This window comes from Triticum aestivum, chromosome 2B (assembly GCF_018294505.1).
Source record: "Triticum aestivum cultivar Chinese Spring chromosome 2B, IWGSC CS RefSeq v2.1, whole genome shotgun sequence".
NCBI lineage: Eukaryota > Viridiplantae > Streptophyta > Magnoliopsida > Poales > Poaceae > Triticum > Triticum aestivum.
This window is the reverse complement of record NC_057798.1, coordinates 73,619,271-73,630,930: the sequence shown is the minus strand read 5'-3', so window position 1 is coordinate 73,630,930 and position 11,660 is coordinate 73,619,271.

Here is an 11,660-nt window from a genome sequence, read left to right as displayed (position 1 = left end):
GAACAATAGGTGCAGTGATCAAAGCTTTCATAAGCACTTCAAATGCTTGTACACAATCATCATCAAAGACAAAAGGAATATCTTTTTGCAATAAATTAGTCAGAGGCCTAGAGATTTTAGAAAAAGTCCTTAATGAACCTCCTATAAAAACCGGCATGACCAAGGAAACTTCTCATACCTTTTACATCCTTGGGACATGGCATCTTTTCAATAGCATCAACTTTGGCTTTATCAACTTCAATACCTCTCTCGGAGATCTTGTGCCCCAAGACAATGACTTCATTAACCATAAAGTGACACTTTTCCCAATTCAGGACGAGACTAGTGTCTTCGTATCTCTGCAAAACTCGATCAAGGTTGCTCAAACAATCATCAAAAGAGGATCCATAAACGGAGAAGTCATCCATGAATACCTCACAAATCTTTTCACAAAAATCAGAGAATATAGCCATCATGCATCTTTGAAAGGTAGCAGGTGCATTACATAAACCAAAAGGCATACGTCTATAAGCAAAAGTACCAAAAGGGCAAGTAAAAGTAGTTTTAGATTGATCCTTCGCTGACACAGGTATCTGAGAGAAACCAGAATAACCATCTAGAAAGCAAAAATGTGTGTGTTTGGATAGCCTTTCTAGCATTTGATCAATAAAAGGTAAAGGGTAATGATCTTTCTTGGTAGCTTTATTTAACTTACGGAAATCAATTACCATCCTATAACCTATAATAATCTTTGTGGGATCAATTCATCTTTATCATTAGGAACAACGGTAATACCTCCCTTTTTGGGGACACAATGGACAGGGCTTACCCATTCACTATCAGCAACGGGATAAATAATACCTGCTTCAAGGAGCTTTAGTATCTCCTTTCTTACCACTTCCTTCATCTTGGGATTTAATCGTCTTTGAGGATCTCTAACTGGTTTGGCATCGTCCTCCAATGTAATTTTATGTTGACATAGCGTGGGACTAACGCCCTTAAGATCATCCAGAGTATATCCAATAGAAGCTCGGTGCTTCTTCAGAGTTTTCAATAATCTTTCTTCTTATTTCTCTGAAAGGTTAGCACTAATAATAATAGGATATATTTCTTTTTCATCAAGATAAGCATACTTAAGATTATTAGGTAATGGTTTGAGTTCAAACACGGGATCACCCTTGGGTGGAGGGGGGTCCCCAAGAATTTCAACGGGAAGGTTATGTTTTAGCATAGGTTCCTGTTTAAGGAACACTTCATCTATTTCTTCCCTTACCTTCATAAACATATCATTTTCATGATCTAGCAAATATTGTTCTAACGGATCAGTTGGAGGAACAGCAATGGAAGCAAGACCAATAATCTCATCCTTGGTAGGTGGTTCCCTTTCACGAGGTTGTCTACTAAACTTAGCGAAATTAAACTCATGAGACATACCATCTATGCCAACAGTGACAATATTATTTTTACAATTAATCTTAGCACTAGCAGTATTCAAGAAGGGTCTACCAAAAATAATGGGACAAAAATCATCTTGTGGGGAACCAAGAACAAGGAAATCAGCAGGGTATTTAACCTTCCCACACAAAGCTTAAACATCTCTAACAATCCCAATAGGTTTAATGGTAACCCTATTAGCAAGCTTAATAGTAACATCAATGTCTTCTAATTCAACGGGTGCAATGTCATGCATAATTTGTTTATAAAGATCATAAAGTATCGCACTAGCACTGGCACCCATATCACATAAGCCATGATAACAATGATCTCCTATTTTAACAGAAATAACAGGCATGCCTATGACAGGTCTACATGTCTTAGTGTCAGGCCTAGCAATATTAGCAGTCTTGCCCAAGAAAGAAATAACATGCCCATCTAATTTCTCATCCAAGAGATCTTTTACCATAGCAATACTAGGTTCAACATTAATTTGCTCAGGAGGTGTATAATTCCTAGTATTACTCTTACAAACAACAGTCGAAGCTTTAGCATGATCCTTTATCCTAACAGGAAAAGGAGGTTTTTCAACATAAGCAGTAGGAACAATAGGATCACTATAGGTAATAGTCTTTTCTTCGACTATAATAGGTGCAACTACTTTAACTTCAATAGGAGGATTATATTTAAACCACTTCTCTTTAGGGAGATCAACGTGAGTAGCAAAAGATTCACAAAAAGTAGCTACTATCTCAGAGTCAAGTCCATACTTAGTGCTAAATCCACGAAAAACATCGGTATCCATAAAAGATTTAACACAATCGAACTTAGGTGTCATACCTGACTCCTTACCATCGTCGGAGCCCGAATCTTCAGAGTTGAGTTTAATTCTTTCCAATAAGTCCCACTTGAAATCAATAGTATTCAGCATATAAGAACCAGCACAGGAAGCATCGAGCAGGTTGCGATTATCAAGAGAAAGCCGAGCATAAAATTTTTGAATAATCATTTCCCGAGAGAGCTCATGATTGGGGCATGAATATAACATTGACTTAAGCCTCCCCCAATCTTGAGCGATGCTTTCTCCTTCGCGAGGCCAGAAATTACATATGTAATTACGATCACGATGAACAATATGCATAGGATAGAACTTCTAGTGAAATTCCAACTTCAGTCGCTTATAATTCCAAGATCCCATATCATCACATAGCCTAAACCATGTCAATACATCTCCCTTCAAAGATAAAGGGAAGACCTTCCTTTTAACAACATCATCGGGAATACCTGCAAGCTTAAATAATCCACAAACTTCATCCACAAAGATAAGGTGTAAATCGGGATGCAATGTTCCATCTCCTGCAAATGGATTAGCTAGCAGTTTCTCTATCATACCCGAAGGAATCTCAAAGTAAATATTTTCGTCAAGTTCAGTAGGTTGAGGAGCAAATCTTTGATCTTCTGGTTGGGGTGAAGATACCCCAAACAAGCCTCTCAAAGGATTAGTTTCCATAGTGACAAGTAACAGAAAATTTCAGCACACTAGATAAATGTTTCCTTACCAAGTTCCACTCACCAAAAGCGCTACACTCCCCAGCAACGGCGCCAGAAAAGAGTCTTGATGACCCACATGTGTAGGGGATCTATCGTAGTCCTTTCGATAAGTAAGAGTGTCAAACCCAACGAGGAGCAGAAGGAAATGATAAGCGGTTTTCAGTAAGGTTTTCTCTGCAAGCACTAAAATTGTAGGTGATAAATAGTTTTGTGATGAGATAAATAGTAACGAGTAACAAGTCAACAAAGTAAATAAGGTGCATCAAGGTGGCCCAATCCTTTATGTAGCAAAGGATAAGCCTGGACAATTTCTAATAATAATAAAGGAGCTCCCGAGGACACATTGGGAATTATCATCAAGCTAGTTTTCATCACGCTCATATGATTCGCGTTTGGTACTTTGATAATTTCATATGTGGGTGGACCGGTGCTTGGGTACTGCCCTTACTTGGACAAGCATCCCACTTATGATTAACCCCTATTGCAAGCATCCGCAACTACAAGAAAAGTATTAAGGTAAACCCAACCATAGCATGAAACATGTGGATCCAAATCAGCCCCTAATGAAGCAATGCATAAACTAGGGTTTAAGCTTGTGTCACTCTAGCAACCCATCATCTACTTATTACTTTCCTATGCCCTCCTCTAGGCCCAATAATGGTGAAGTTTCATGTAGTCGACGTTCACATGACACCACTAGAGGAGAAGACAACATTCATCTCATCAAACTATCGAACGAATACCAAATTCACATGACTACTAATAGCAAGACTTCACCCATGTCCTCAGGAACTAAAGTAACTACTCACAAAGCATATTCATGTTCACAATCAGAGGTGTAATAATATGCAGTAAGAATCTGAACATATAATCTTCCACCAAGTAAACCAATAAGAATCAACTACAAGGAGTAATCAACACTACTAGCAACCCACAGGTACCAATTTGTGGTTTTGGATATAAGATTGGATACAAGAGATGAACTAGGGTTTCAGAGGAGATGGTGTTGGTGAAGATGTTGATGGAGATTTACCCCCTCCCAATGAGAGGATCGTTGGTGACGACGTTGGTGATGATTTCCCCCTCCCAGAGGGAAGTGTCCCCAGCAGAACAGCTCTGCCAGAGCCCTAGATTGGTTCCGCCAAGGTTCCGCCTTGTGGGGGCGGAGTTTCATTTCGTAAGCTTGCCCACGATTTTTCCAGGGTAAAAGTGATGATATAGCAGAAGATGGACGCCAAGGCCCACCAGGGGGCCCAGGAGATAGGGGGTGCGCCCTATAGGGCGGGCGCGCCCTATAGGGGGGGCGCCCCCTGTCTCCTGGATAGGCTATGGGCCCCCTGGCCTATTCCTTTCGCTCAGAAATTCTTATCAATTCCAAAAAGTTGTTTCATGGAGTTTCAGGACTTTTGGAGTTGTGCAAAATAGGTTTCCAACGTTTGCTCCTTTTCCAGCCATAATTCTAGCTGTCGGCATTCCCCCTCTTCATGGTAAACCTTGTAAAATAAGAGATAATAGCCATAAGTATTGAGATATAATGTGTAATAACAGCCCATAATGCAATAAATATTGATATAAAAGCATGATGCAAAATGGACGTATCACCAACATACATCTTTGAAAGGTAGCAGGTGCATTATATAAACCAAAATGCATACCTCTATAAGCAAAAGTACCGAAAGGTCAAGTAAAAGTAGTTTTTGATTGATCTTCTGCTGACACAGGTATTTGAGAGAAACCAGAATAACCATCTAGAAAGCAGAAATGTGTATGTTTGGATAGTCTTTCTAGCATTTGATCCATAAAAGGTAAAGGGTAATGATCTTTCTTAGTAGCTTTATTTAATTTGCGGAAATCAATTACCATCCTATAACCTGTAATAATTCTTTGCGGAATCAATTCATCTTTATCATTAGGAACAACAGTAATACCACCCTTTTTAGAGACACAATGGACAGGGCTTACCCATTCACTATCAGCAATGGGATAAATTATACCTGCCTCGAGGAGCTTTAGTATCTCATTTCTTACCACTTCTTTCATCTTAGGATTTAATCTTCGTTGAGGATCGCTGACTGGTTTGGCATCTTTTTCCACTTTAATTTTGTGTTGGTATAGAGTAGGACTAATGCCCTTAAGATCATCCAGAGTATATCCAATAGCAGCACGGTGCTTCTTCAGAGTTTTCAATAATCTTTCTTCTTCTTGTTCTGAAAGGTTAGCACTAATAATAACAGGATATATCTTCTTTTCATCAAGATAAGCATACTTAAGATTATTAGGTAATGGTTTGAGTTCAAACACGGGATCACCCTTGGGTGGAGGGGGATCCCCTAGAATTTCAACGGGAAGGTTATGTTTCAGAATAGGTTCTTGTTTAAGGAACACTTATCTATTTCCCTTCTTTCTTTCATAAACATATAATTTTCATGGTCTAGCAAATATCGTTCTAACGGATCAGTAGGAGGCACGGCAATAGAAGCAAGACCAATTATTTCATCTTTACTGGGTAATTCTTTATCACTGGGTTGTCTATGAAATTTACCAAAATTAAACTCATGAGTCATATCATCCAAGCCAATCGTAACAACATCCTTTTCACAGTCAATCTTAGCTTTAACAGTGTTCAAGAAGGGTCTACCAAATATAATAGGGCAAAAGTCATCTTGTGGGGAACCAAGAACAAGAAAATCAGCAGGGTATTTGACCTTCCCACACAAGACTTCAACATCTCTAACAATCCCAAAAGGTTTAATAGTATCTCTATTGGCAAGCTTAATTGTAACATCAATATCTTCTAACTCAACAGGTGCAATGTCATGCATAATTTGTTTATATAAATCATAGGGTATTGCACTAGCACTAGCACCCATATCACACAAGCCATGATAATAATGATAACCATGTCAATGCATCTCCCTTCAAAGATAAAGGGAAGACCTTCGTTTTGACAACATCATCGGGAATACCTGCAAGCTTAAATAATCCACAAACTTCATCCACAAAGATAAGGTGTAAATCGGGATGCAATGTTCCATCTCCTGCAAATGGATTAGCTAGCAGTTTCTCTATCATACCCGAAGGGATTTCGAAGTGAACATTTTCAGTAGGTTCAGTAGGTTGAGGAGCAACTCTTTGCTATACTGGTCGGGGCGAAGATGCCCCAAACAAGCCCCTCAAAGGATTAGTTTCCATAGTGACAAGTAACAGAAAATTTCAGCACACTATACAAATGTTTCCTTACCAAGGTCCACTAACCAAAAGCGCTACACTCCCCAGCAATGGCGCCAGAAAAGAGTCTTGATGACCCACAAGTGTAGGGGATCTATCATAGTCCTTTCGATAAGTAAGAGTGTAGAACCCAACGAGGAGCAGAAGGAAATGATAAGCGGTTTTCAGTAAGGTTTTCTCTGCAAGCACTGAAATTGTAGGTGATAAATAGTTTTGTGATAAGATAAATAGTAACAAGTAACAAGTAAACAAAGTAAATAAGGTGCATCAAGGTGGCACAATCCTTTATGTATCAAAGGATAAGCCTGGACAATTTCTAATAATAATAAAGGAGCTCCCGAGGACACATTGGGAATTATCATCAAGCTAGTTTTCATCACGCTCATATGATTCCTGTTCGGTACTTTGATAATTTGATATGAGGGTGGACCGGTGCTTGGGTACTGCCCTTACTTGGACAAGCATCCCACTTATGATTAACCCCTATTGCAAGAATCCGCAACTACAACAAAAGTATTAAGGTAAACCTAACCATAGCATGAAACATGTGGATCCAAATCAGCCACTAACGAAGCAACGCATAAACTAGGGTTTAAGCTTCTTTCACTCTAGCAACCCATCATCTACTTATTACTTCCCTATGCCCTCCTCTAGGCCCAATAATGGTGAAGTTTCATGTAGTCAACGTTCACATGACACCACTAGAGGAGAAGACAACATTCATCTCATCAAAATATCGAACGACTACCAAATTCACATGACTACTAATAGCAAGACTTCACCCATGTCCTCAGGAACTAAAGTAACTACTCACAAAGCATATTCATGTTCACAATCAGAGGTGTAATACTATGCAGTAAGGATCTGAACATTAATCTTCCACTAAGTAAACCAATAAGTATCAACTACAAGGTGTAATCAACACTACTAGCAACCCACAGGTACCAATTTGTGGTTTTGGATATAAGATTGGATACAAGAGATGAACTTGGGTTTGAGAGGAGATGGTGTTGGTGAAGATATTGATGGAGATTGACCCCCTCCCGATGAGAGGATTATTGGTGACGACATTGGTGATGATTTCCCCCTCCCAGGAGGAAGTGTCCCCGGCAGAACAGCTCTGCCAGAGCCCTAGATTGGTTCCGCCAAGGTTCCGCCTTGTGGGGGCGGAGTTTCATTCCGTAAGCTTGCCCACGATTTTTTGTCCAGGGTAAAAGTGATGATATAACAGAAGATGGACATCGGAGGCCCACCAGGGGGCCCAGGAGATAGGGGGCGCGCCCTATAGGGGGGCGCGCCCTATAAGGGGCGCGCCCCCTGTCTCCTGGACAGGCTGTGGGCCCCCTGGCCTATTTATTTCGCTTAGAAATTCTTATAAATTCCAAAAAGTTGTTTCATGGAGTTTCAAGACTTTTGGAGTTGTGCAGAATAGGTTTCCAACCTTTGCTCCTTTTCCAGCCATAATTCCAGCTGCCGGCATTCCCCCTCTTCATGGTAAACCTTGTAAAATAAGAGATAATAGCCATAAGTATTGAGATATAATGTGTAATAACAGCCCATAATGCAATAAATATTGATATAAAAGCATGATGCAAAATGGACGTATCGCCAACATACATCTTTGAAAGGTAGCAGGTGCATTACATAAACCAAAATGCATACGTCTATAAGTAAAAGTACCGAAAGGGCAAGTAAAAGTAGTTTTTGATTGATCTTCCGCTGACACGGGTATTTGAGAGAAACCAGAATAACCATCTAGAAAGCAGAAATGTGTATGTTTGGATAGTCTTTCTAGCATTTGATCCATAAAAGGTAAAGGGTAATGATCTTTCTTAGTAGCTTTATTTAATTTACGGAAATCAATTACCATCCTATAACCTATAATAATTCTTTGCGGAATCAATTCATCTTTATCATTAGGAACAACAGTAATACCACCCTTTTTGGGGACACAATGGACAGGTTTTACCCATTCACTATCAGCAATGGGATAAATTATACCTGCCTCGAGGAGCTTTAGTATCTCATTTCTTACCACTTCTTTCATCTTAGGATTTAATCTTCGTTGAGGATCTCTGACTGGTTTGGCATCTTTTTCCACTTTAATTTTGTGTTGGCATAGAGTAGGACTAATGCCCTTAAGATCATCTAGAGTATATCCAATAGCAGCACGGTGCTTCTTCAGAGTTTTCAATAATCTTTCTTCTTCTTGTTCTGAAAGGTTAGCACTAATATTAACAGGATATATCTTCTTTTCATCAAGATAAGCATACTTAAGATTATTAGGTAATGGTTTGAGTTCAAACACGGGATCACCCTTTGGTGGAGGGGGATCCCCTAGAATTTCAACAGGAAGGTTATGTTTCAGAATAGGTTCATGTTTAAGAAACACTTTATCTATTTCCCTTCTTTCTTTCATAAACATATAATTTTCATGGTCTAGCAAATATCTTTCTAACGGATCAGTATGAGGCACGGCAATAGAAGCAAGACCAATTATTTCATCTTTACTGGGTAATTCTTTATCACGGGGTTGTCTATGAAATTTAGCAAAATTAAACTCATGAGTCATATCATCCAAGCCAATCGTAACAACATCCTTTTCATAGTCAAACTTAGCTTTAACAGTGTTCAATAAGGGTCTACCAAATATAATAGGGCAAAAGTCATCTTGTGGGGAACCAAGAACAAGAAAATTAGCAGGGTATTTGACCTTCCCACACAAGACTTCAATATCTCTAACAATCCCAAAAGGTTTAATAGTATCTCTATTGGCAAGCTTAATTATAACATCAATATCTTCTAACTCAACAGGTGCAATGTCATGCATAATTTCTTTATATAAATCATAGGGTATTGCACTAGCACTAGCACCCATATCACACAAGCCATGATAACAACGATCTCCTATTTCCACAGAAATAATAGGCATGCCTACAACGAGTCTATGTATCTTAGCATCTGGTTTTGCAATATTAGCAGCTTCATCACAGAAATAAATAACATGCCCATCTAAATTATCATCCAAGAGATCTTTAACCATAGCAATACTAGGTTCAACTTTAATTTGCTCAGGAGGTGTATAAGTTCTAGTATTACTCTTATGAACAACAGTCGAAGTTTTAGCATGATCCTTTATCCTAACAGGAAAAGGTGGTTTCTCAACATAAGCAGTAGGAACAATAGGATCATTATAAGTGATAATCTTTTCTTCAACTGTAATAGGTGCAACTACTTTTACTTCAATGGGAGGATTATATTTAAACCACTTCTCCTTAGGGAGATCAACGTGAGTACCAAAAGATTCACAGAAAGAAGCTACTATCTCAGAGTCAAGTCCATATTTAGCGCTAAATCCATGAAAGGCATCGGTATCCATAAAAGATTTAACACAATCAAACTTAGGTGTCATACCTGACTCCTTACCATCATCAGAACCCCAATCTTCAGAGTTGCAATTAATTCTTTCCAATAAGTTCCATTTGAGTTCAATAGTATTCAGCATATAAGAGCCAGCACAAGAAGTATCGAGCATGGTGCGATAATTGAGAGAAAGTCGAGCATAAAAATTTTGAATAATCATTTCTCTTGAGAGCTCATTAATGGGGCATGAATATAACATTGACTTAAGCCTCCCCCAAGCTTGAGCGATGCTTTCTCCTTCGCGAGGCTAGAAATTATATATGTAATTACGATCGCCATGAACAAGATGCATGGTGAAATTCCAACTTCAATTGTTTATAATTCCAAGATTCTGTATCATCACGTAGCCTATACCATGTCAATGCATCTCCCTTCAAAGATAAAGAGAAGACCTTCGTTTTGACAACATCATCGGGAATACCTGCAAGCTTAAATAATCCACAAACTTCATCCACAAAGATAAGGTGTAAATCGGGATGCAATGTTCCATCTCCTGCAAATGGTTTAGCTAGCAGTTTCTCTATCATACCACTACTACAAAAAGGGCTATAGATGGAATGGGCACTAATGGCGCACCTCTCAGGTGGTGCACCACTACTATATACTACTGGCGCACCCTCTAGAGATGCGCCATTAGTGTGGAAGACACTAATGGCGCACCAGAAAAATGGTGCGCCACTAGTAATAAATTTTTTTCCCATTTTTCCATACATACTAATGGCGCATCCAAACGAGGTGCACCATTACTAGTTCTGACTAGTAATGGTGCACCAGACAGAGAGTGCGCCATTAGTATATTTTTATATTTTACTTTTTTGCAAAACTACTAATGGCGCACCACCTGCAGGTGCGCCATTAGTAAGCAGGCATACTAATGGCGCATTTGCTGGTGGTGCGCCATTAGTAACCTGGGACCCCAACAAGATATTTTGGACAGCCACACCTACCCACTCACTTTCCCCACTTCATTCCCTCCACCTCCTTCTCCAAACTTTTGGCTGCCTCCTCCTCCTCACCTCATTTGCACCATAGATTCATCAAAATTAAGTGGTGAAATTACCTTTTTTTGATAGGTAAGTAAGGGGAAAGCTATCTTCATGTTGTAGATCTACTTTTTTTCTCCCTAGCTCGCTCCAACAACGTGCACATGCACTTTTTGTGGCCTAGCTAGATCTATGTATGTTTGTGATGTTGCATATGTTTGTGGTGTTGCATATATGTTTGTGTTTGCAGGTACCGGTATTTGAAATGCGATAGTTGCCAATATTTTGCCGGAATGTTGATTCATTTCCGTTTCAGCGAGAATTTTGGCACTATGCATTCATTTTGGTCCTATTTTTAGGGAAGGTCATGCCAAAATTTTTCTTGGTTCTAAAATATCATTTTGCTCTACCCCGCAGGCGACCATGGTCCGCACGATGACCGAAGGCATCGTGAATAGGTTTTTGAGCTCCGCGAAGGCCGAGATGCTTCAAAAGAACGAGACGGAGATAAGATGTCCGTGTCGAAGATGCAAGCTGAAGAGCCTTATTGCGGACCCGGATTCCGGGCACGTGCGGGACCACCTGCTCTTGCGTGGTTTCATGGATGGCTATCGGTGGCAAGGTGATGAAGATGACTATGAAGTCGTCCATGGGGGCCGGGCAAGAAATGAGGAAGGGCAACAAGACAACCACCACGGCGAGGGCGGGCGAGAAGACGAAGAATCTCCAGGACATGATCACGACGGTGATGCTGTACACAGTCATCATGTAGAAGATGTCGTACATGATGATGAGGAAGATCAAGACGAAGGGCATGATCATGAAGATGAAGATGCCGGAGCAGACGACGATGGAGGCTGGGTGCAGGACCCTCATATTCAAGAGTTGCTTCTCAAGCAGACGGATAACGCAAGAGTTGCCGCCCGAGAGAAAGCCAAGCTGGATCAACTGGAGATAGACGCGGTTACTCCATTGTATGAAGGATGCAGGCCCGAGGATACCCGCCTGAAAGTAACGCTCATGGCTCTGGAGATGAAGGTAAAACACAAAATGACCGACGCA